Source organism: Euphorbia lathyris, chromosome 3, assembly GCF_963576675.1.
Source record: "Euphorbia lathyris chromosome 3, ddEupLath1.1, whole genome shotgun sequence".
NCBI classification, from domain to species: domain Eukaryota; kingdom Viridiplantae; phylum Streptophyta; class Magnoliopsida; order Malpighiales; family Euphorbiaceae; genus Euphorbia; species Euphorbia lathyris.
This window is the reverse complement of record NC_088912.1, coordinates 78,151,798-78,176,345: the sequence shown is the minus strand read 5'-3', so window position 1 is coordinate 78,176,345 and position 24,548 is coordinate 78,151,798. Positions and strand designations below refer to the sequence as shown.

The window sequence follows — 24,548 nt, the reverse complement described above, 5'->3', positions numbered from 1 at the left end:
GCAAGATGATCCAAGTATACCGAGAGAAATCATCTACAATAACTAAGGAGAATTTCTTACCGTCCAAGCTGAGTGGCTGGACAAGTCCGAAAAGGTCCAAGTGTAGTAATTCCAATGGTCTCTTGGTTGAGACGATGTTTTTGCTTTGAAAAGATTTTTTCGTTTGTTTACCTTGCTGACAAGCACTACACAATTGATCTTTTTCAAAATTGAGTTTGGGCAATCTCTCAACTAGTTGTTTTCTAGCTAATTTGGCAAGGAGGGTCATGCTTACATGACCAAGTCTCCTATACCATAGCAAGGAGTTGTCCTCCTTTGACACTAAGCATATATTTTTAGAAAACTGTTTTTCTAAACTCAACATGTATACATTGTCAACCCAAGGAGCATTTAAAATCAATTTGTTTGTTTTTTCCTCGAGTATCCGACACTGAGTAACATCAAATATAACCTTTCTACCACTGTCACACAGCTGAGCTACGCTCAATAGATTATATTTGAGACCCTTAACTAAGGAAACTGACTCAATAGTGGGATTACCTTCGATAGTACCTGACCCTACTATCTTACCCTTCTTATTGTCTCCAAAGCTTACGTTACCACCTCGTTTAAGCTCAAGTGTGATGAACTGAGTTTCATCACCAGTCATATGCCTCGAGCATGCACTGTTAATATACCAAAGCTTTGACTTCTACACGCACCTCAGGCTCACCTGTATTTTAGATTATTCATATTTAGGTACCCAATTCTTTTTGGGTCCTCGTTTGTTAGCATAAACAGGTGCAAAGTCAAGTTTCAATTTGTGACGACATATATTTATTGTGTGGCCTTGTTTACCACAGAAGTCACAATGAGTTACCCTCTTGGGGTGGCTTTGTTTATGGTCAGCAACATTTTGCTGAGCATGCCAACATACCTTAATGGTATGCCCTTTCTTTCCACAGAAGTCACATTGGACAATCCGCTTATTGAACCAACATACTCTACTGTGTGTCCCTTTTTCCCATAACATTCACATTGAGTGAACTGTCTATGCTGACTAGTACTTGTGTACTCAGCATGAGATTTATTTGAACCTTTTATTTGGTTCTGTAGTGATGTGACATCCTTTCTCAGTTTCTTAGAATCTGATTGGACCTCCGAGACAAACTTATGCATGATTTCCATATTACTATTCAAAGTTGAGTTGTCTTGGAGAAGATATCGGAGATCACTAAGTTTGACCTCCTCAATCTCGTCACACCGCTTGCTGAGTGCCTTTATCTTCTTATTGCACTTTTTTGTTAGTGCATACAAGTCACTCATGGCGTTTATCATTTCTTTTCTAAGCAAGTGTAAGGATGTTACCTCGTTTGAGTATACCTCCTGATCAGATTCTTCAGAGAGGCCAGCTTGCTCAGATTGAGTGTGGTCAGCAGCGTCATCAGCCATGAAGCATATATTTGCTGTTTCATTTGCATCAACTTTAGATGAAATATAAATTGATACAAGTTTACAGAGAACATGGAGCATTGAATTCTTCGACAGTGTGCAAGTGAACGGGTTGATCAATCCTTTCCTTGGGTTTCGTTAGATTTTGTCAGGCTCAGGGGCGAATCCTCTACTCAATCTTCTCGTTGAATCTTCGTAATAGAGACTGGGTCGGTCTACTACCAAAATGTAAACTAAACTGGAACAATGTCTAAACGCTACTAAACTTGTTATTATTGAATAAACAATGTGTGTACAGCATATTGCTTTGAACAAAAATGAAATCTAATCTCTGCACTAATCTTCTCTTCTAACTCTCTCAACATTATTCTTCCAACTCTCAATCAACTCTTTATTTATACATTTTGAAGAGTCGTGATTGAAGTGTCGTGTCTGTTGTGAAGGATCGTGTCCGTTGTGAAGGATTGTGTCTGTTGTGAAGGGTCGTTTCTATCCACCCGAATGAACGCGTTTCTTTGATTTTAACATGTGTTCATTGTACTTGGCAGAATTTCTGCTCTTACCGAGAATGGAAATTCTCTGCCGGACGAAAGGGGGAAGGTGACTAGCGACGCGTGTCGCGACCGAGAATTTGAGATTCTCAGTCGCGGCCCCCAAATTCTCTACCGAGAATTTTGGATTCCCTGCCGAGAATCTGCATTTTTCTCTGTTTCCGACTTCGTCTTTGTCCTCGTTTTGGTGTAATTGATCTTTGTTGTTTTTGACTCCTTTTGTAAGGTTTTTCTTCTGTTTTTAAGCTCTTTTCGTTCCTATTTGGATTTTACCAAATATTTATGTACCTTACAAGAAAGAAACATATTCGAGAGTAAAAGCTTCCTAAACAGTCATAAATAGCATAAATTCATAGCAATATTGATGTAATTATTGATGATATTTTAGGTATATTTTGGGCTTAACAAATCTCCACACTTAATCTTTTGCTAGTCCCGAGCAAAATTTCACTGAATTTATTCTCTAACTAATCTCTTTATGAAAATAAAACATATATCTCTGTTTTACCTTTTAAATTAGTTAAGTCGAAAAAACTAACTTCGCATGGCAAATTTATACGCAAAATATCAAACTAACTTAGTATAAATACGATAGATCATTCGTCCCATAATCAAAGGACACGAAATCCTTGAAGATGTAATCCAGAATAAACAAATAAATCTTGACTTCAAATCCTTTACCCTTTTTAATATGCCCAAAAAGAAAATAGGATAAAAGTTTATGGAAAACATAAATTACTATTATCCTTAATGAGCTTGCTAAAAGTGTACTTGGAAGTAAATTCATCTAAACTAGGCAAAATATGTCCAAACCGGATTGGTTTGAAAATTGATGGCTTAACAATAAATTATTTTTGGATGATATCCAAACCAAATACTCATATTGTCATCCCCAATTTCATAAAATTAACCGAAACCATAAATGTAAGCCGCTCATTCTCTTTAGAGTAGGAAAGAGTAACTAATACAATAAAGTCGGTTTCACTATGCATAATGTCCATAATAGTGTTTGTACCATGTGCCCGACCCCATCTGAAATAAGGTTGAATGGAGGTAGAGGAAACCTGATGAGTAACATTCTTATGTTTAGGCATGGTGTGGAAAAGGGGTTAGGTTATGGATGTGGTGTTTGGGAAAGATGTATTCTGGAGAAGTAAAAATTCGTAAAAAGTAAAGGTGATATGGTGTGGAACTAATTGAGTTGTGAAAAAGAAAATGTGTTTGAAATATAGTTTATGGAATGTGTGTATAAGGGATAAGCTAATAGAGGTATGAATTTAGGGGTTAAGAATAGAAAAAGGTAAAAATTTGTTCAAATTCGAGCCAACCCCCGCCTACAGGTCGCGTGTCGCAACCGAGAATGCCGATCCGCGGTCGCGGCACGCGAAATTCAGAGAACATTATACACTGAATTCGGTCCGTTTTTGCTGGACTTACTGAGAATATATAATTCTCGGCCGCGGATAGGTCCAAAGTGGCTGTTTATGTTCATGTTGACTTGGTTTGTGTAATTTAATTGGTTAAATGTGTCCTGAATTTAATGTAAACTGTACCTGCACTTAAGAACACAAATTTAAAACATTAATTTCAAGGTAAACCATAGGTTTAGCCTTGATAAATACTGAATTAATAAATCAATTAATGACCGACCTGAATTAAATGAATCATAAATGATCATTAACACTGTTAGAGAATTGAATTTAATCATGAATGTGCATTAAATCACATAAGGTAAATTAATCTTCTAAAAGATAAGGAATGTAAGTTCATGTAGGTATTTATTCATGCGTAAAACTTAAACTTGAAACGTTTTCAAATTAAAATCAGCATTCAAATAAAGAAACATTTAACTGTATTCTATCTGATACAGATTCATATGAAAAATTTGTAGGGTTTATTTTAATAAGTTCATACTGATATATGAAACAATCAACATGATAAAAATTCATAATTTCATAATTAAAATTAAACTCAATGATTATATGAAAATGAAAATTGATTATCATGTTTAATAGTTAATAATGATTATATCTTATTAGCATTAAAGTGATTCATAGAGATTTAGGTGCTAACAGTGTATAAATCTGAACAGGCATAAATCCGAATGAAAAAGCAGGAAAATGAAATGAAGTGTTATTGCATAACACATGTGTACATAAATGAACAAGAACATATGTACTAGAAAAATTTAAAAAAAAAACGATCCTACATACAAAAACAAACAAATAGATTAAAAGTAATCAAAAAAAATTATTAATTACTTATTCATATTAAATCTGAAGCTTTGAAACTTATCACATATGCATACTGAAGCATTGAAACTGATACAGATTAATTAGATTATTGACAGATTCATTTTATTATTGTAGACAAATTCATGGTGAAAGTGATACTCTTCCATGTGAATATATATATATATATATATATATATATATATATATATATATATATATATATTCATTCAAATAATTTGCATAGTTAGCATATACTAATCAAAGATAACTAAAGAATCAAAGTTGATATGCTATCAAAATTGAAAAACATATGTACATAACAAACCTTAGAATTTTATCACATAAAATGAATGTTCATGTACTTGTTCAATATTTAATGATTATAATTTATGAGCATGTAATATATATGAAAAGTCAGATGGTCAGAAACAGTCCTGAAATGAATACAGATTCAGTAAAAATAATTACAGATTCATGTTAAAAATTATACTGTTTCATTTAAACACAGACTCATATTTATTCATATAACTTGTATGGTTAACGTATTTTAAGCAAAAAGAATCAAGAATAAAACTTGATAGTTTTATTAAAATTAGAAAACATATATACAAGTTACAGAAAGAACAAACACAATAAACAAACCTAAGACAAACTATATACAACAAATAGTTTTAATAATTTCTTCGTTCTTCATTATGTGTGATAACTGAGAAGAAATCAGATTCTGTCTGATAGAGATGAATAGAAAATGTAAGTAACAAAAATCTGATCTTTTTCAATTATTTATAATCAATCCAGGACAAATCAAGGTGTCTGTTGGGATTAAAAAGGTGTAAATTCACACCATTTGAACATAAAGAAACTTAATTTTTCAAAACTTTCAAGAATGGTGCATGAACTGAAGAAGAAAGAAAGAATACAGGTCTGATGAGCGCCCGTGTCGCGACCGTGAATGGTGATCCGCGGTCGCGATTTTTTTTTTTGGCTTCGCTGAAGTTACCGAGAATTTTAAATTCTCGGTAGAGAATTTCAATTCTCGGTAAGTTCAGAAAAAAAAATTCTACAAAACATTTAGAAACATGACTTTAAAGAATTTTTATTGGATAAAACTTGTTTATACACAAATCAAACTTATGAAATAAAAATAAAACAAAAATAAATTAAACTAAAAACAAATAAACATAAAAATTATGAACAAGAGATAAGAAGAATGAAAATCTAAACGCAAAAACTAAGCGAATTAATTTTCAAAGAACTTGTTCGCAAATTCAATTGCTTGAATTGGAGTTCATTCTTATTCAAAATATTTTTATCAACTAAATATGGACTTGTCCATTTTAACTTACCAGGACATAATTTCAAGTGGGAATAAAAAAAGTAGAACTATACCCCCCAACTTTAAATTATTATTGTATATTTTTTTTCTCTTTTTTTTAACATTTTTTTAAGCGCTTTCTTTTTTAGCGTTTTCTCAATTTAAGGATCTAGTGATTTCGGTTAAATGCCCGAACTTATAGTTCTTGCCACGAACAAAAAACTACGTACATTAACTGAAACTTTCAAAACTATATTAAAAGTATACAATTCCGTCCTAGTGGATAAGATAATTTCATCCTACTTCTGATATATCTATCTGAGAAGATTTTCCATTGTGATTTCTTAGAGAGATAGATGTAGGTGTTTTAGGTAGTGATAAAAAGTGAAATTATTTGGGTTTAGTGTAGGAATTGAATAAATTTCTTAACAAAGAGATATGATGTTTTGGTGAAGGACTAAGTGTATAGAAAAGAGGTAAAGGTTTCTGGGAAGATTTTTTTTCTGGGAAAAATTATGTGTCTTGTTCCTGATACTGCAGTTGCGGAACCCGATATGCAATTTGAAAAATTTCCATTCCCTTCTAATATATTTGCTAGCCGAATTTCTTTTCTGTAGACTCCTTCTGTGAATTTCATTGATAATCAAATCTCCAGTCTATCTTTGAAAAAACTTGAATTTTTTATCTGCAAACATCTGATTGCAAACGTTAAATAACAACGAGGATTTAGTCCCAGCGACCATCCTCAAAAATTAAAAAAAAACTATAAAATAAATAAATATAATTACTATAAACCAAGGTTCGGAATAAAACACGAAAAATATAAATTTTTGTTAAAAATTTGGCGTTCCCCGGCAACGGCGCCAAAAACTTGTTGAGCGATTTCCGCAAGTGCACGGTATACGCTTGTAGTAATAAAAGATATCGATCCCACATGGAACATTTTTCGAACAAAACTTATTTATAATCGGTTAAATTTACTTTTAGGTTTATTATATGGAAAAATTGTTTAATCGGTTTTGGTTTTGAAATTGCTAGAATGAGAATTAAGTTAGAGTATGAAAACGTTAGAAAATATTCTGATTTAAGAATGAATTTGCAAGATAGGAACTTTTAGTACTTTTTAGAAAAGTAAACGAATGTATTTGTTTGCATTAAGCAAAGAAAACAACTTTAAACTTTGTACGAATTATAAAGATGAAATAAATGACGGAACCTCTAATTAATTGGCTTTGAACATGACAAAACCCTTATCCGGGATAATTGCCCTTAACCAAATTAAAACTCTACCGAAATAATAATTTACCTAAGTGTTCAACAAAGTTTCCTTGTAAAGATTTTGGATTAAACTACGTTTTAATGAAAACACCAGCAGTCACTTTAGTGGATTGGTTACCATAAGTGCTGCATAAAAATCTATCGAATAGAACAGACTTTATTAGATGAAATATAAATTGATACAAGTTTACAGAGAACATGGAGCATTGAATTCTTCGATGGCGTGCAAGTGAACAGGTTGATCAATCCTTTCCTTGGGTTTCCTTAGAGTTTGTTAGGCTAAGGGGCGAATCCTCTACTCAATCTTCTCGTTGAATCTTCGTAATAGAGACTGTACCAGTCTACTAACAAAATGTAAACTAAACTGGAACAATGTCTAAATGCTACTAAACTTGTTATTATTGAATAAACAATGTGTGTACAGCATATTGCTTTGAACAAAAACGAAATCTAATCTCTGACTCATTTCAGAGTCAGAGTTTCTGCATAAACTCTGCACTAATCTTCTCTTCTAACTCTCTCAACATTATTCTTCCAACTCTCAATCAACTCTTTATTTATAGATTTTGAAAAGTCGTGATTGAAGTGCCGTGTCCGTTGTGAAGGATCGTGTCCGTTGTGAAGGATCGTGTCCGCTGTGAAGGGTCGTTTCTATCCACCCGAACGAACATGTTTCTTGGATTTTAACATGTGTTCATTGTACTTGGCAGAATTTCTGCTCTTACCGAGAATGGAAATTCTCTGCCGAGAATGGGGGAGAGATTTTTTAGCCTTCGGACGAAAGGGGGAAGATGACTGGCGACGCGTGTCGCGACCGAGAATTTGAGATTCTCGGTCGCGGCCCCCAAATTCTCTACCAAGAATTTTGGATTCCCTGCCGAGAATTTGCATTTTTCTCTGTTTCGGACTTCGTCTTTGTCCTCGTTTTGGTGTAATTGATCTTTGTTGTTTTTGACTCCTTTTGTAAGGTTTTTCTTCTGTTTTTAAGCTCTTTTCGTTCCTATTTGGAGTTTACCAAATATTTATGTATCTTACAAGAAAGAAACATATTCGAGAGTAAAAGCTTCCTAAACAGTTATAAATAGCATAAATTCATAGCAATATTGATGTAATTATTGATGATATTTTAGGTATATTTTGGGCTTAACACTAGCGTTCATTCCAGAGATGTCCTCATTGTCGTTCATCTCGAACAACTCATATAATCTCATATGTTGGTTCACATTTGATTCTTTAACCTTGGTTGTACCTTCGTAGGTTGCTTTAAGCTTTTTCCAAATCTCCTATGCTGACTCGCAACCTGAAATCTTATTGTATTTTGCAGCATCTAACGCACAGTGAAGCATATTTATAGCCGAAGCATTGTTTTGTAATTTCTTAAGGTCATCTTCTGACAACTCAGATTCACTCTTGACAACTTTCTCATTGTCAACAGTTTTATAAGGCACATATGGACCTTGAACTATTACAAGCCATGCACTCATGTTTGTGGCTTGAATAAAGTTCTTCATCCTATTCTTCCAGAATGTATAATTAGATCAAAAGAATAGGGGAGGCCGACTGATTGATAATCCCTCTGGGAGTATCTGCGTTGTTTGGTTCCCGGGAAGGAAATGAGTGTTGTTCTCAGCCATTTATCGGGATCAGCTCAAGATAGTTATATCTTTGAGTAGTGAGCTATTAGGCTCTGATACCACTTGTTGGTCCCGTGTGATTAGTTCCAAGGGGGGTTAGGAACTAATATAGATTTTTTCGTTTTAATTATACTGACTTGATATAATTCTTTGAGTTTATCAACTCAACTTTGGTCAGCACGGCCGTTTGAGACGTAAGACAGCTTTAGTCAGATGCTAACTAGAACGGTTTTACTCGTGAGTTGAGAACTAACACTTTTGCGTCAGCTTTCAACTTAGCACTCTGATTTACTCAGTGTTAGTTTAAACAATTTATATGCTGAGTAAATATTACAAGCAACACACACACACACACACACACACATATATATATATATATATAATATATATATATATTGAGAGAGTTTAGAGATTACTCAGCACGACTTATCCTGGTTCGTCCTCTCCGCCTACGTCCAGTCCCCAGAGTACTCCGGGCTTTTTAAAGGTAGAGCATAAACCGTTTACAAGGCAGTTGAATATGCAAGAGTATTGTCCTCTATTCGTCTACTCAACTCCTACTAAGTGTTATGACTGAACACCTAGATTTCTCTACCACTGAGTACTTACAACCAAGCACTCAACACAACACTCTCAATAATACAATTGATTACAGACTTGTTCTTTTTGAGATAAAGAACACTTTAGATGATTACAACAATCACTCTAGCATTTACACAAGAATAGAAGTTTGGTTTAAGATCTTTCTCTTTGTTTTGATGTGCTTTGAGCTTGTATTTTCTGTAAATCGGCAATGATCCAAGAGGTTTACTTGTCCTTTTATAGTTGAGGTCTAAAGACCAAATCATTTGAATTTGATTTATCCGTTGAATCCAAACGGCTTCTTTTGGGGACATGTTCTGGTCAGCTTCAGTCTTGTAGACCAATCCTGTCATCTGAACTTCACAGTCGTCAAATTTGTCTTCTTCTTGCAGGTTTTGTCCTTTTGTGCCAGTTTGTCATTTAGCACGGAACAGTTGACCCATGTATCTCGTAATTTGGCTTTTGCATAGTTCCGAGGCTTCTATCATTGGTGCAGACAGTTGTCGGACTTTGTCTCTTAGCTAACGGATCGTTTGTGATGTCCTGAAGATCACTCAACATGACTTTGATATCCGTTGTCTTTTGATTGTTGCCAATTCTTATACTGAGTTATCTTTTACTCAGCTTCCATGGTTAGCTTCGTTCTGCAATATCTAGTTCTGAGGAAGACTTCTCTTCTTTCATGCTGAGTTGCGTTCCACTCAGCTTCGTTGATTGACTTGATCTTTAAACTTATGTTTCGAAGATGACTTATCTTCTATTATGCTGAGTTGAACTTCACTCAGCTTGTGCTGTGTTCTCATGCTGACTTTAACCTGTGTTACTTTATATTTCTATTTATATTTATACTCAATATTTGAACAACCATGTTAGTACAATTAAATCAAAGCATTTAAATTTAATTACCTCTTAATCATGGATTATTTTGTCAAATCAAAATCTCGTGGAAAAGTGTTTCAACAACCTGTGCCTAAGGCGATTAACCCTACTTATCCTTCTATGGTTCCTAGCGCGTGATTCTGTTTTAAGGCCGAAACTAGCTCTAAGGCTCAGAAATTTGGGCTTAATCTTCTATAAGGGCGTTAATCTTATAGGCTTTGACTAGGTCAGATTCAGCTCGTAATATATGCCAAGTAATCGAGGGTGCATACAGCGGTAGCACAGTACCACATGCAAATAAGCTATTTCCATTCCCGTATCCGAAAAAAACACACCCGCATTATATAATGAAGCAATCGGATACAAGTCGTCCCAAGCTGCCAACCAATATGCTCTTGTACAAGAACCACTATCCTAAGAAATTTGCTTACTTGCCACTGATAGGGGTCAAAAACCCCTATCTTTGGGTACGGTTTTAGGACGGGTTTTAGAGTTATTTGGTTAATAAGCGAGCAATTCTCGCATTTAAATGCTTTTGTGTGAGTTAGTTAGGAATTGGAAACGTTCTATTTACTTTTCGTCGTTTAGGCTCGTTTTGTGATCAATTTAGGCAAATACGGCCGAAATAGCATGCATAGTAGAATTCCGTTATCTTTTGAAGCTAATTGGTCCGTCAAAAGTCGCACCAAACGAAGCGTTTGCTCAAAATAAGCGATTGACGGATCAATTTGGCTTTTGGACTAATGTTTTCTGGATTTTTTATGCATGTGCAGGTGTAAGTTCGGACGAAAAATGGCATAGAAGTCACTCGGCATGAATCGAGCATGCTTCGGGCGAAAACGCTCGGCGAGTAGGGCCCCACGGGCCATTTCTGCTCGCCGAGCAGGCCCCTGGTGGCCTGCTCGCTGAGCAGGCCACCAGGCGCCTGCTCGCCGAGCAGGGGGCTAGTCGGCGCGAGCAGCCCTGCTTGCCGAGCAGCCTTCCCTGCTCGGCGAGCAGCCCTGCGGGAATTGGTCAAAAAGACCAATTCTGCCCCCATGAAGCCATGTTCGGCCCCACGTCTTCGTACACCAACAAGGACACGAAAATAGGTCAAAACGAGGCCCGAGACGCGTCTATAAATAGAATTTTTCCATTGTAATTTAGATATCTTTTTCCTTTGTAATTTTCTTAGCTTTTCACCTTGAGAAATCCTCTCCATCTCCTCCATATCCTTCAAACCTCCATTGAAGACACCTTCGAAGCTCCATTCACTGAGGATTGCTCAAGCTTCATCCTTAAATCCTAGAAAGACGCCTACATTGGTAGACAGGTTCCCTGAAAGAGATTTTTCTTCTTTTACATTCTGTCTAGCCTCTGATACATGCTATGAATTCTAGGTTTATTGTAACTTCGTGACAACGTTTCCATCTTTGATATATATTATAGTTTTTGTTTATTCAATTGTTTTGTGTGATTAGTTCCAAGGGGGGTTAGGAACTAATATAGATTTTTTCGTTTTGATTATGCTGACTTGATATAATTCTTTGAGTTTATCAACTCAGATTTGGTCAGCACGGCCGTTTGAGACGTAAGACAGCTTTAGTCAGATGCTAACTAGAACGATTTTACTCGTGAGTTGATAATTGACACTTTTGTGTCAGCTTTCAACTTAGCACTCTGATTTACTCAGTGTTAGTTTAAATAATTTATATGTTGAGTAAATATTACAAGCAACACACACACACACACACACACACACACACACATATATATATATATATATATATATATATATATATATTGAGAGGGTTTAGAGATTACTCATCATGACTTATCCTGGTTCGGCCTCTCCGCCTACGTCCAGTCCCTAGAGTCCCTCCGGGCTTTTTAAATCCAATACTGAGCTCTTTAAAGGTAGAGCACAAACCGTTTATAAGGCAGTTGAATATGCAAGAGTACCGTCCTCTATTCGTCTACTCAACTCCTACTAAGTGTTATGACCGAACACCTAGATTTCTCTACCACTGAGTACTTACAACCAAGCACTCAACACAACACTCTCAATAATTCAATTAATTGTAGACTTGTTCTTTTTGAGATAAAGAACACTTTAGATGATTACAACAATCACTATAGCATTTACACAAGAATAGAAGTTTGGTGTAAGATCTTTCTCTTTGTTTTGATGTGCTTTGAGCTTGTATTTTTCTCTCTTGTATTTTCTCTAAATCGACAATGATCCAAGAGGCTTACTTGTCTTTTTATAGTTGAGGTCTGAAGACCAAATCATTTGAATTTGATTTATCCATTGAATCCAAACGGCTTCTTTTGGGGACATGTTCTGGTCAACTTCAGTCTTGCAGACCAATCCTGTCATCTGAACTTCACAGTCGTCAGATTTGTCTTCTTCTTGCAGGTTTTGTCCTTTTGTGCCAGTTTGTCATTTAGCACGGAACAGTTGACCCATGTATCTCGTAATTTGGCTTTTGCATAGTTCTGAGGCTTCTATCATTGGTGCAGACAGTTGTCGGACTTTGTCTCTTAGCTAACGGATCGTTTGTGATGTCCTGAAGATCACTCAACATGACTTTGATATCCGTTGTCTTTTGATTGTTGCCAATTCTTATACTGAGTTATCTTTTACTCAGCTTCCATGGTTAGCTTCGTTCTGCAATATCTAGTTCTGAGGAAGACTTCTCTTCTTTCATGCTGAGTTGCGTTCCACTCAGCTTCGTTGATTGACTTGATCTTTAAACTTATGTTTCGAAGATGACTTATCTTCTATTATGCTGAGTTGAACTTCACTCAGCTTGTGCTGTGTTCTCATGCTGACTTTAACCTGTCTTACTTTATATTTCTATTTATATTTATACTCAATATTTGAACAAACATGTTAGTACAATTAAATCAAAGCACTTAAATTTAATTACCTCTTAATCATGGATTATTTTGTCAAATCAAAATCTCGTGGAAAAGTGTTTCAACAACTTGTGCCTAAGGCGATTAACCCTACTTATCCTTCTATGGTTCCTAGCATGTGATTCTGTTTTAAGGCCGAAACTAGCTCTAAGGCTCAAAAATTTGGGCTTAATCTTCTATAAGGTCGTTAATCTTATAGGCTTTGACTAGGTCAGATTCAGCTCGCAATATATGCCAAGTAATCGAGGGGGCATACAGCGGTAGCACAGTACCACATGCAAATTAGCTATTTCCATTCCCGTATCAAAAAAAAAACACCCGCATTATATAATTAAGCAATCGGATACAAGTCGTCCCAAGCTGCCAACCAATATGCTCTTATACAAGAACCAATATCCTATGTTTAGCAATTATTTCATTTGCTATAGCCGTTCTTACTAAATACCAACTCTCTTGATCATCGAATATTTTGTCTGTGCCACAACACGGAACCCACAATTACCATCACCTTTGACATCGAGATACGATTCAATATACGGCTTAATTAATTCAACGAGTTTGCCTGAATTCGGATAATCTGAAATATCACATGTTGTCTCATCGGTACCTATAATAATATAATTTTTTAGAGTTAATAAACAATAAGTGGATGGAAACAATAAAGAAAAACACATGAGTATGTAAATTAAAAATAATAGTAAAAATTACCAGTAAAGCGGACTGAAGAGTTACGTCCACGACTCCGAGATGAACTGGAAGACCGAACATGTCCACAACGATTGTTATAGTACTCCCACTTGATGCGTCGCGAGTCTAGTGGTGTTTTATACGGATGTTGGTGTGATATGAGTGAGCTACGGGAATATAAATTTTATCTTTATAAGTGCTCTAAATTCACTAGACGTCACGACTACTTAGGGGCAAGTGTACCCCGTCGTATCAAGTAATAATCCGGTTAAGACCGGGTATCGAATCCATGGGATTTATAATTACAAGTATTAAACTAATTGGTTTCGTAAGTTATTTGAGCGGTGATTACTTTGGGGTAAAGTAAGACACAATTACACGCTATTCCTATAATAGGCGACACAAATTTATGTAGCTAAAACTCTATGAAGTGGGGTGTATTCGATGAAGTATAACTATGATAAATAATGACTCTAAATATATACAGAAAATGGTTATTCTTGCAAAGATGACCAAGTGTGAAAAGACCGACCCGTGAAGTGCTTAGACTACGTGATTCCTAGTCAAGGCGTGTCTAATGCGGGGGAACTAGAAATTAGGGCCCGTAAGTTCCGTGGTTTGTCAATCCCTACGGTTTCCGGTTTGTCAAATCCGGTAAGGCAACACCTATATAATTCCCTAGAGATAGCCCGAATGGCGGCGGTAATCGCGTGCTCCTACACAATAGTCAATTATCAATATCAAAACAAGTAATAAACATCAACACGTAAGACAAATAGAGATTATGAATCATAAATTATAAGTATGGAAAGTGTGTAGATGAAATACAACCACGCCTAGTACATAGGAAGAGTATAAGCTAATTAGCAAGTAAAAAGGGGAAATCCGCCCTTGGCACTAGCTAATCGGACTCAAGGCCGTCTCTTAGGTCGTAGAGGTGGAACTCTCGAGCTTGATGATGGATGATGGAGCAGAACCTCGATGGAACGTCGGAGCAACCGAACAAGCTCTCGAGGGGGAGAGTTTACTACAAAAACTTGAATCTATATTACAAGAAGGGAAAAGAGTATAGTTTAGCTCTCTAGCATGTAATTGGTGTCTTTTGGGGTTGGAGAGCTTCCTATTTATACACATCAAACAAGGGTAATATGGTAATTTCACAAAATACAAGCATGGGGCAACATTATTTAGTGCAGAAAACCCATGATACGCCCCGCGTGGATAGGTGTACGCCCCGCGTGGATGCCTATTCTGTCAGAAATCTCCTGCGTGTGGACCAATTCCTTATCTATTTGTCCCAAATACGCCCTGCGTAGCTGAAGTACGCCCCGCGTATTTGCGTTTCTGAAGTTTATTGTTGGAATTGGTGTATTTTACGCCGTGCGTAAATGGGTTACGCCCCGCGTAAATGTGTCCCTGATCTTTTTGCATTAAGGAATTGTCTTATACGCCCCGCGTATAGGTGGTTGACCAAAGGGGACAATGCAGTCTGACTTTCAGGATTAGGCCAATCATTGCCGACAAATGTCATATGCCTCGCGTAAAGTGTCATACGCCCCGCGTATGCTGAGTCAATTCCACATGGTGCTTGCGGATAAGGCAATCATTTCTGGCACCATGTTTCACGCTGCGCGTAGGGGTTTCTACGCCCCGCGTATGAGGTGGATTTCTGCCCATTTCTTGTGCCTGAAATACAACACTTTTGAGAGCCGAGTTAGCTTGATGATTTTATTTCCTAAACTAATCAAAACAAGGGAAATTAACTAAAAGTACGAGATTTATTTTTATTCCTTTATTTATTCAAAATACTTTTATTTTTACAATTAAATTTACTTATTCCATCCAAAATTATCCCATAAATCACGCTAAAAGATAGGGGTAAAATACCCCTATCAAACCTCCTCGGACTTTAAAGTTTTACTTGTCCTCAAGTAAAAGAAATCGAAAGACAAGGGATTGAGAAAACTAAGAAACAAACCGAAGGTTGGTTTTGCTAAGTGCGGGATTTCAAAGTTACGGTTTTGTAAAAAGGTTTCGGTAAGTGCTTACGCCGACAATTGAGTACAAAACTCGCTCGAAACCTCCATGATCAAGATTTAATAGGCAATATCAACGGGGGTTGATTATCTTTTGAGAACCCGATAGTACCTCACCAAGGGATTTCGCTCTAACGCTCAATGTTTTTGGTGGGTTTGTATTTTATCGCTCTTCTTTGCACTTACTCAAGATCATGTCGAATTTGCATTGTCATCCGGGTTTTTCCTCCTACATAATGATTAGGCAATATTAAAAATGAACCCGGTGGGGGGTTGTAATGTGCGTGGCTTTTCAGTGGTTAGCTTAAAGGCACTCAAGTTCGAAAATACCGCTTGTGGTTGCACCATGTTTTTGTTGTTTATTTCGGCCTTAGAAAATTTTAAGGTGTACTTCAAAATTGCTCGAGTGGAGCTTGAGAATGCCTTTTTGTTCTTATTGTATCTTTTGTTTTGATAGAGGCACAAAAACAATATTTTGAAGGCTTTTGATGCTTGTTTGTTAAGGCCGCGATAATTCCGAGTGATTTAGGCGCAACTTGATTTTGTCGGTATTTTGAACAAGAGGAAAAAGGGTTAAATGTTAAAAAGGGTGTTAACAAAAAAGTTGGTTAATAGGCTCAAGGGGTTTTCCTAATGGTGAATGAAAAATGAGAAAAATGAATTAAGAAAAATTAGCCTAAGTGGGTTCGGTTTATCATCTATTGCCTTTTTACCAAAAGTAAGTGTACTTAACCCGGTATTGGATGCAAATTCTATGAGTCGAGTGAAGTCAAAGCTCTCTAAAATTGTGAAAGAAATAGAGTTCTCGTATGAACTCTTTTAGGCTCGAAAATACCTCACAAAAATTCGGGTTTAAATTGTGTACTATCGAGTTTTCGCTAAACTTTCGAACATCCGGTTTTTATTGCCTTTTTAAGGTTCATTATGGAGATGTCAATTGGGTTAAGATTCAATGTCTTAGTTTAGTACCATCCTAATCTTTGTACAACTTTCATAAATTCAAAATCTCGACTAAAATTACTTAATTAAATCATTCCTTTATGTTCCGACACTTCTATTTTGGGTGACAAATAACGGAACTTTAAGTAATTTCCGAAGGAGAGGTAGCGTGTCGGGAGAATTTAAGGGAAGCAATAAATTAGTTTAATTATTTTGTTGTTTATTTTATTTTTATTTTTGTTTTTGGTGGTGCAAAACAAACGTTTAGTGCGGGGTTGCACGTCCCTCCGCGTGATTTAAAATGACGCTTATTCCAAGGGCGTTGCAAAAGGTAATGAAAACAAAAATGAAAACAAAAATAAAGTGAAAAAGTAAGAAAAAGAAGACCTTTAGGGGTCAGAGGTTACGCGGGGCGTGCCCATAGGGACGCTCTGCGTGACCAATTAGTTTTGGATTATTGGCAGGCAGAGACTCAAATACGCGGGGCATAAGAAAAGACGCCCCGTGTATTTGAGTTTCTGAACCCTTTTTAATATGGAAAGGCAAGCAGACGCGGGGCATAGGAAAGAGTGACGCCCTGCGCAAGCGATAGCCCCAACAGGATCGGGGATCAGAGACACAAATACACGCGGCGTGCGTAGGGGGACGCCCCGCGTACTTTGTCAGTTTTGGGGTTGGCTTGTTGTGATACAAAAGAGGAACAAGAATGTTTTTGTTTTTTTTTTTTTTTGAGAGATAGAGTTTGAGAGGGGCAAACCGATGCCACGTTTAAAGTCGGAGTAGCTCGACTTTTCCTCAGGATGTGCGAGCCTACGGTGGTGCGAGGGAGGTGGTTTCTCCTTGTTGGGGAAGGTCACCGCCGCAGTATATTTTCAGGCGGTGGCCATTGACTCGTAGGATTGAATTGTCGGGACCTTGGATTTCAATTGCTCCGGAGGGATATATGTTGATGACGGTGTATGGTCCCGACCACCGGCTTTTTAATTTACCGGGGAATAAACGGAGGCGAGAATTGTAGAGGAGAACTTGATCCCCCTTGGCAAACTCCCGAATTTGAATATGCTTGTCATGCCACCGCTTGGTACGTTCTTTGTAGAGTTTAGCATTTTCGTATGACCCCAAGCGGAGTTCATCAAGAGCATTGAGTTGGAGGAGACGTTGTTCTCCTGCGGCCTGCATGTCAAAATTTAAAAATTTTAGTGCCCAATAAGCCTTATGTTCTAGCTCTACAGGTAAATGACATGACTTTCCAAAGACCAAACGGTAAGGGGACATCCCGATGGGCGTTTTGAACGCCGTGCGGTAAGCCCAGAGGGCATCATCGAGCTTCAAACTCCAGTCTTTCCTAGAAGCGTTAACTGTTTTTTCTAAGATGCGTTTTAGTTCTCGGTTAGAGACCTCAACTTGCCCACTAGTTTGCGGGTGGTAGGGCGTAGAGACTCGGTGTGCAACACCATATTTAAGTAGGAGTTGGTTAAATTATCGGTTGCAAAAGTGGGATCCCCCGTCGCTAATGATAGTTCTAGGGGTCCCAAACCGAGTGAAAATGTTCTTCTTTATGAACTTCCCCACCACCTTAGAATCGTTTGAAGGTAAGGCAACGGCCTCCACCCATTTGGAGACATAATCAACCGCTACAAGGATATAAGTATTGCCATGCGACTTAGGGAAGGGTCCCATGAAGTCTATCCCCCATACGTCAAAAAGTTCGCAAACTAAGATTCCCTGTTGGAGCATTTCATGTTTTCGGGAAATGTTGCCGCTCCGCTGACAAGCGTCACATGATTTGACGAAATTGTGGGAATCTTTGGACAAAGTCGGCCAATACAATCCACTTTGTAAGACTTTTGCCATTGTCCGACTAGGGCCGAAATGACCCCCCGGCTCTTGGGTATGACACATATGGAGCACATGATTAACTTCATCTTCCAGTATGCATCTACGGATAATGTTATCAGCACAACATTTGAATAGAAAGCGTTCTTCCCAAAAATAATGCTTAGCGTCATGAAAGAATTTCTTACGCTGCTCGTATGTAAGGTGCGGGGGAAGAATATTACCGGCTTTGAAGTTTGCCATATCGGCATACCAAGGTAAAGATGTTACCGCGTAGAGTGTTTCATCGGGAAAGGTTTCCTTAATGTCAACTGTTTCCGGAGATTCGCCTTGCTTGCCTTGCAAGCAGGAGAGATGGTCGGCCACAACATTCTCTACTCCTTTTTTGTCTTTGATTTCGATGTCGAATTCCTATAGGAGTAGGATCCACCGTATCAAGCGTGGTTTGGCGTCCTGCTTAGTCATCAAGTACTTGAGAGCTGCGTGGTCAGTGTATACGATAATTTTGGATAACACAAGATATGACCTAAACTTATCGAAAGCAAAAACAACAGCAAGCATCTCCTTTTCCGTGATGGAGTAATTTTGTTGGGCCTCATTGAGCGTTTTGCTCGCATAGTAGATAGGGTGGAAGAGTTTATCCACCCGTTGACCCAAACATGCACCGATAGCCAAATCACTCGCATCACACATCAATTCAAAGGGGAGGTTCCAATCGGGTTTTACCATGATAGGAGCATTAATTAACTTATCGTTAAGTGTGTTAAAAGCAAGTAAGCATTGGTCGGAAAAATTAAATTCTGCATCCTTTATGAGGAGTTGGGTCAAGGGGGTTGCTATCTTAGAGAAGTCTTTGATGAACCGCCTATAGAACCCCGCATGACCTAGAAAACTCCGAATTCCTTTTACGTTAATTGGCGGAGGTAGTTTTTCAATTACCTCGATCTTGGCCGGGTCGACCTCGATCCCCTCCCCGGAAACTTTGTGTCCCAAAACAATACAATCTTGAACCATAAACTGACACTTTTCCCAGCTAAGAGCGAGATTAGTGTCTTCGCAACGTTGGAGGACTTTATCAAGATTGCTCAGACAAATATCAAAGGATGACCAAAAACAGAAAAATCGTCCATGAAGACTTCCATGAAGTCCTCAATCATTTCAGAGAATATAGACGTCATGCATCGCTGAAAGGTGGCGGGGGCGTTATAAAGCCCGAACGGCATCCGCCTATATGCAAATGTCCCATATGGGCAGGTGAATGTTGTTTTCTCTTGATCCGACGGATCAATGGGAATTTGCATATAGCCGGATAAGCCATCGAGGGTGCAAAAGAATTTATGACCCGCCATTCTTTCTAACATTTGGTCGATAAATGGCAAGGGGAAATGATCTTTTTGGGTGGCTTCATTTAGTTTTCTGTAATCAATGCATACTCGCCACCCGGTCACCTTTCGTGTGGGGATTAATTCCCCATGATCATTTTCCGTCACCGTCGTGCCTCCCTTTTTGGGGACACATTGGACCGGGCTAACCCATGGACTGTCAGAGATAGGGAAGATTATACCTGCGTCGAGGAGTTTGATTACCTCGGCTTTTACTACCTCCTTCATATTGGGGTTGAGTCGTCGTTGCGGCTGCACGGAGGGCTTGACTTCATTCTCCATAAAGATGCGGTGTGTGCAAATGGTGGGGCTTATCCCTTTTATGTCGTGAATGGTCCATCCAAATGCGCCTTTGTGTTTCCGTAACACCTCGATAAGTGCTTCCTCCATTTCTGTTGTCAAAAGCGAAGAAATAACAACCGGTAAGAAGTGAGGAGGTTGCAAGAACACGTATTTTAAGTTAGGAGGCAAGGGTTTAAGTTCCAAAGTCGGAGGCTCCTCGAGAGAGGACTTCGGCTTTGCTCTGCTATCTCGGTCCAAACTCTCGAACCGGCCTCTTGCCAACAAACATCGTTCTATTTCGGAGGAGTATTCAAATGGTTTGTTCAATGGCTCCTCATCCAAATGCTCATTATTACCTATTCCCAAAGAGGTTTCCGTGAAAGCCCTACTACAAAAATCTTCAACGAAAAGATCAATAGAGTCCACGGAATTTAGAAAGTCACAATCTACCAAGGTGTCAGATGGAAATTTCATGGAATTATAGACATTAAATTCGACCTCTTCGTCTTGCAACCGTAGGATGAGCTTACCTTCGTGGACATCGATGAGAGTCCGACCGGTTGCAAGAAATGGTCGACCTAGGAGGATGGGTACCGAGTCATCTTCCGCCATATCGAGCACTACGAAATCAGCGGGGAAAATGAACTTGTCTACTTTTACTAAGACATCCTCCACCACCCCTTTTGGCCGGGCAATGGATCTATCGGCCAGCTGGAGCGTCATATTGGTAGGCTTTGGTTCCCCCAAGCCGAGCTTCCTGAATACAGACAAAGGCATTAGATTGATGCTAGCACCTAAATCACATAAAGCTCTCCTAAACTCAACATTTCCAATCGTACAAGGGATAGAAAAACTACCTAAATCTTTGAGTTTAGGGGGGAGTTTGTTTGTTATGATTGCGGAGCATTCCTCCATGAGCGCTACCGTTTTATTATAATCCAACTTCCTCTTTTTGGCGAGGATTTCTTTAAGAAACTTTGCATATGTGGGCATTTGCTCCAATGCTTCCGCAAGGGGAATGTTAATATGAAGTTTCTTAAAGATTTCCAAGAACTTGTCGTATTGGTGATCCAATTTTTCCTTTTTAAGTCGTCGTGGAAAAGGGAGCTTTGGTATGTAAGCTCTAATTGGGTCACACACATTTTTATTCTTATCCGAGGGAGTTGAGTGTTCTGGATCTGAACCGGGGTTGCTTACCGCTTCCGATTCATTACTTACCACTGTGGAGAGTTATTGCTTGTGCGGTCTCCCGATCCTTTGATCTCGGGTTTTGCTCGGTGTTAAGCGGGGGAGGTCCCTATTGTTCCTTTTGTCGTTGGCGACCTAATTGAGCCACTTGTTGTCCCAGATCCCTGCAAAATGCTTCGTTGTTAGCAAGACGGGAAGATATTTCTTGAAGAATATCTATTACCATTGCGTCTTGCGCACTGCTAGGGGGATGTGAATGTTTTTCTTCTTGTTTAAGATGAAATTGGCTCAATTCTTGCCCCACATATTTACCATAAGGTTCGGATGGCGGCTTCAACATGTTCCGTCGGATATCGTAGGATGACATGTGTTGAAGTCTCCTTCCGTGATTGTTATTGTTATGGTGGTGGAAAGCATGCGTGTCAAGATAAGAGTTAAGATGAGAATTATACCTTTGTTGCTCCCGTATATGACTTACGTTTTCGAAGTCACCGGCAAAAGGACTACCGACTTGACATTCCTTACCTTGGTGGCCATCACCACAATGAGAGCACTTTAAAATTTGTGCTGAGTTTTGGAGGTCCATTTGCGCCATTAACGTGTCTAGTTTTTTGTTCATTTCGAACATGAAGGCGGTAGGGGCCTCGTCTTCTACGGAAAAAGTCTGGTGTTGCGAGGAGCCAACAAGCCGATCTTCCTGCCATTGGATGTTTTTCCTAGCTAATTCGTGAATGAGTTCGTATCCCTCGCTTGCCGATTTACGAAACAAATCCCCACCTGCGGCGGAATCAATAGTTGCACGATTAGTCGGTGTTAGACCATGATAAAAAGTACTTACCAAATCATGCTTAGGTATGTCGGGATGGGGACAGTTTCGGAGTAGCTTCCGGAACCTAGCCCAAGCCGAATGAAGGGCTTCATATCTAAGTTGCTGAAAGGAAGTGATGTCTTTCCGCAATTTAACCGTCTTAGAGGGCGGGAAGTAGTAAGATAGGAATTCCTTTTCGAGTTCCTTCCATGTTGTGATTGATCCCGCCTCTAATGAGCACAACCACTCCAACGCTTGCCCTGTCAAGGAAAAAGGAAAAAGTTTTAGTTTGACGGCCTCCACCGGAACATTATTTTTCCGTGAAGTCTCGGCACACATAAGAAATTTATCAAGGTGTTCGTTAGGTTTTTCGTGGGGTTCCCCTCCGAATTGACCAAATTGTTGGATTAATTGGATCATGCTAGGTTTTATTTCGAATGTATCGGCCGGAATGGTGGGGGCAACGATGCCGTTACGGTTTTGAGGACGATGTGGAGCGAGAATCTCCAACATCGAACGCGTGTCGTTGCCTTCACCATTACGATCGTTATTCATGGGTTGTTCCGGTCCCCGTTGGTCGAACTCGGGCTGGGTAGCCTCGACGTTGGGGTTTGCCATCTTCTTTCCCTGTAACCTACAAAGAGTTTGTTCAATTTCGAGATTAATAGGTACGAGAGAATTACTCTTAGAGCGGGTGTGCATAAAGTAAATGACAAAAGAATAATGTTAGCCGATAAATATATAAACACTTTATACAAAAAGAATGCTCAAACTAACTATGAAACGTTTTCGTCTAATATTGTAAGAAATTATAATTCCCCGGCAACGGCGCCAAAAACTTGATGCGCCGCGAGTCTAGTGGTGTTTTATATGGATGTTGGTGTGATATGAGTGAGCTACGGGAATATAAATTTTATCTTTATAAGTGCTCTAAATTCACTAGACGTCACGACTACTTAGGGGCAAGTGTACCCCGTCGTATCAAGTAATAATCCGGTTAAGACCGGGTATCGAATCCACGGGATTTATAATTACAAGTATTAAACTAATTGGTTTCGTAAGTTAATTGAGCGGTGATTACTTTGGGGTAAAGTAAGACATAATTACACGCCATTCCTATAATAGGCGACACAAATTTATGTAGCTAAAACTCTATGAAGTGGGGTGTATGCGATGAAGTATAACTATGATAAATAATGACTCTAAATATATACGGAAAATGGTTTATTCTTGCAAAGATGACCAAGTGTGAAAAGACCGACCCGTGAAGTGCTTAGACTACGTGATTCCTAATCAAGGCATGTCTAATGCGGGGGAACTAGAAATTAGGGCCCGTAAGTTCCGTGGTTTGTCAATCCCTACGGTTTCCGGTTTGTCAAATCCGGTAAGGCAACACCTATATAATTCCCTAGAGATAGCCCGAATGGTGGCGGTAATCGCGTGCTCCTACACAATAGTCAATTATCAATATCAAAACAAGTAATAAACATCAACACGTAAGACAAATAGAGATTATGAATCATAAATTATAAGTATGGAAAGTGTGTAGATGAAATACAACCACGCCTAGTACATAGGAAGAGTACAAGCTAATTAGCAAGTAAAAAGGGGAAATCCGCCCTTGGCACTAGCTAACCGGACTCAAGGCCGTCTCTTAGGTCGTAGAGGTGGAACTCTCGAGCTTGATGATGGATGATGGAGCGGAACCTCGGTGGAACGTCGGAGCAACCGAACAAGCTCTCGAGGGGGAGAGTTTACTACAAAAACTTGAATCTATATTACAAGAAGGGAAAAGAGTATAGTTTAGCTCTCTAGCATGTAATTGGTGTCTTTTGGGGTTGGAGAGCTTCCTATTTATACACATCAAACAAGGGTAATATGGTAATTTCACAAAATACAAGCATGGGGCAACATTATTTAGTGCAGAAAACCCATGATACGCCCCGCGTGGATAGGTGTACGCCCCACGTGGATGCCTATTCTGTCAGAAATCTCCTACGTGTGGACCAATTCCTTGTCTATTTGTCCCAAATACGCCCTGCGTAGCTGAAGTACGCCCCGCGTATTTGCGTTTCTGAAGTTTATTGTTGGAATTGGTGTATTTTACACCGTGCGTAAATGGGTTACGCCCCGCGTAAATGTGTCCCTGATCCTTTTGCATTAAGGAATTGTCTTATACGCCCCGCGTATAGGGTGGTACGCCCCGCGTATAGGTGGTTGACCAAAGGGGACAATGCAGTCTGACTTTCAGGATTAGGCCAATCATTGCCGACAAATGTCATACGCCCCGCGTAAAGTGTCATACGCCCCGCGTATGCTGAGTCAATTCCACATGGTGCTTGAGGATAAGGCAATCATTTCTGGCACCATGTTTCACGCCGCGCGTAGGGGTTTCTACGCCCCGCGTATGAGGTGGATTTCTGCCCATTTCTTGTACCTGAAATACAACATTTTTGAGAGCCGAGTTAGCTTGATGATTTTATTTCCTAAACTAATCAAAACAAGGGAAATTAACTCAAAGTACGAGATTTATTTTATTCCTTTATTTATTCAAAATACTTTTATTTTTACAATTAAACTTACTT

General features: G+C 38.7%; 1 pseudogene; it reads right to left on the bottom strand.

Annotated features, from left to right (window-relative positions):
- LOC136222735 (uncharacterized) overlaps nt 1-18,768 on the bottom strand; it is a 72,809-nt pseudogene extending 54,041 nt beyond the window's left edge.
- Nucleotides 18,769-24,548: the final 5,780 nt, after the last annotated feature.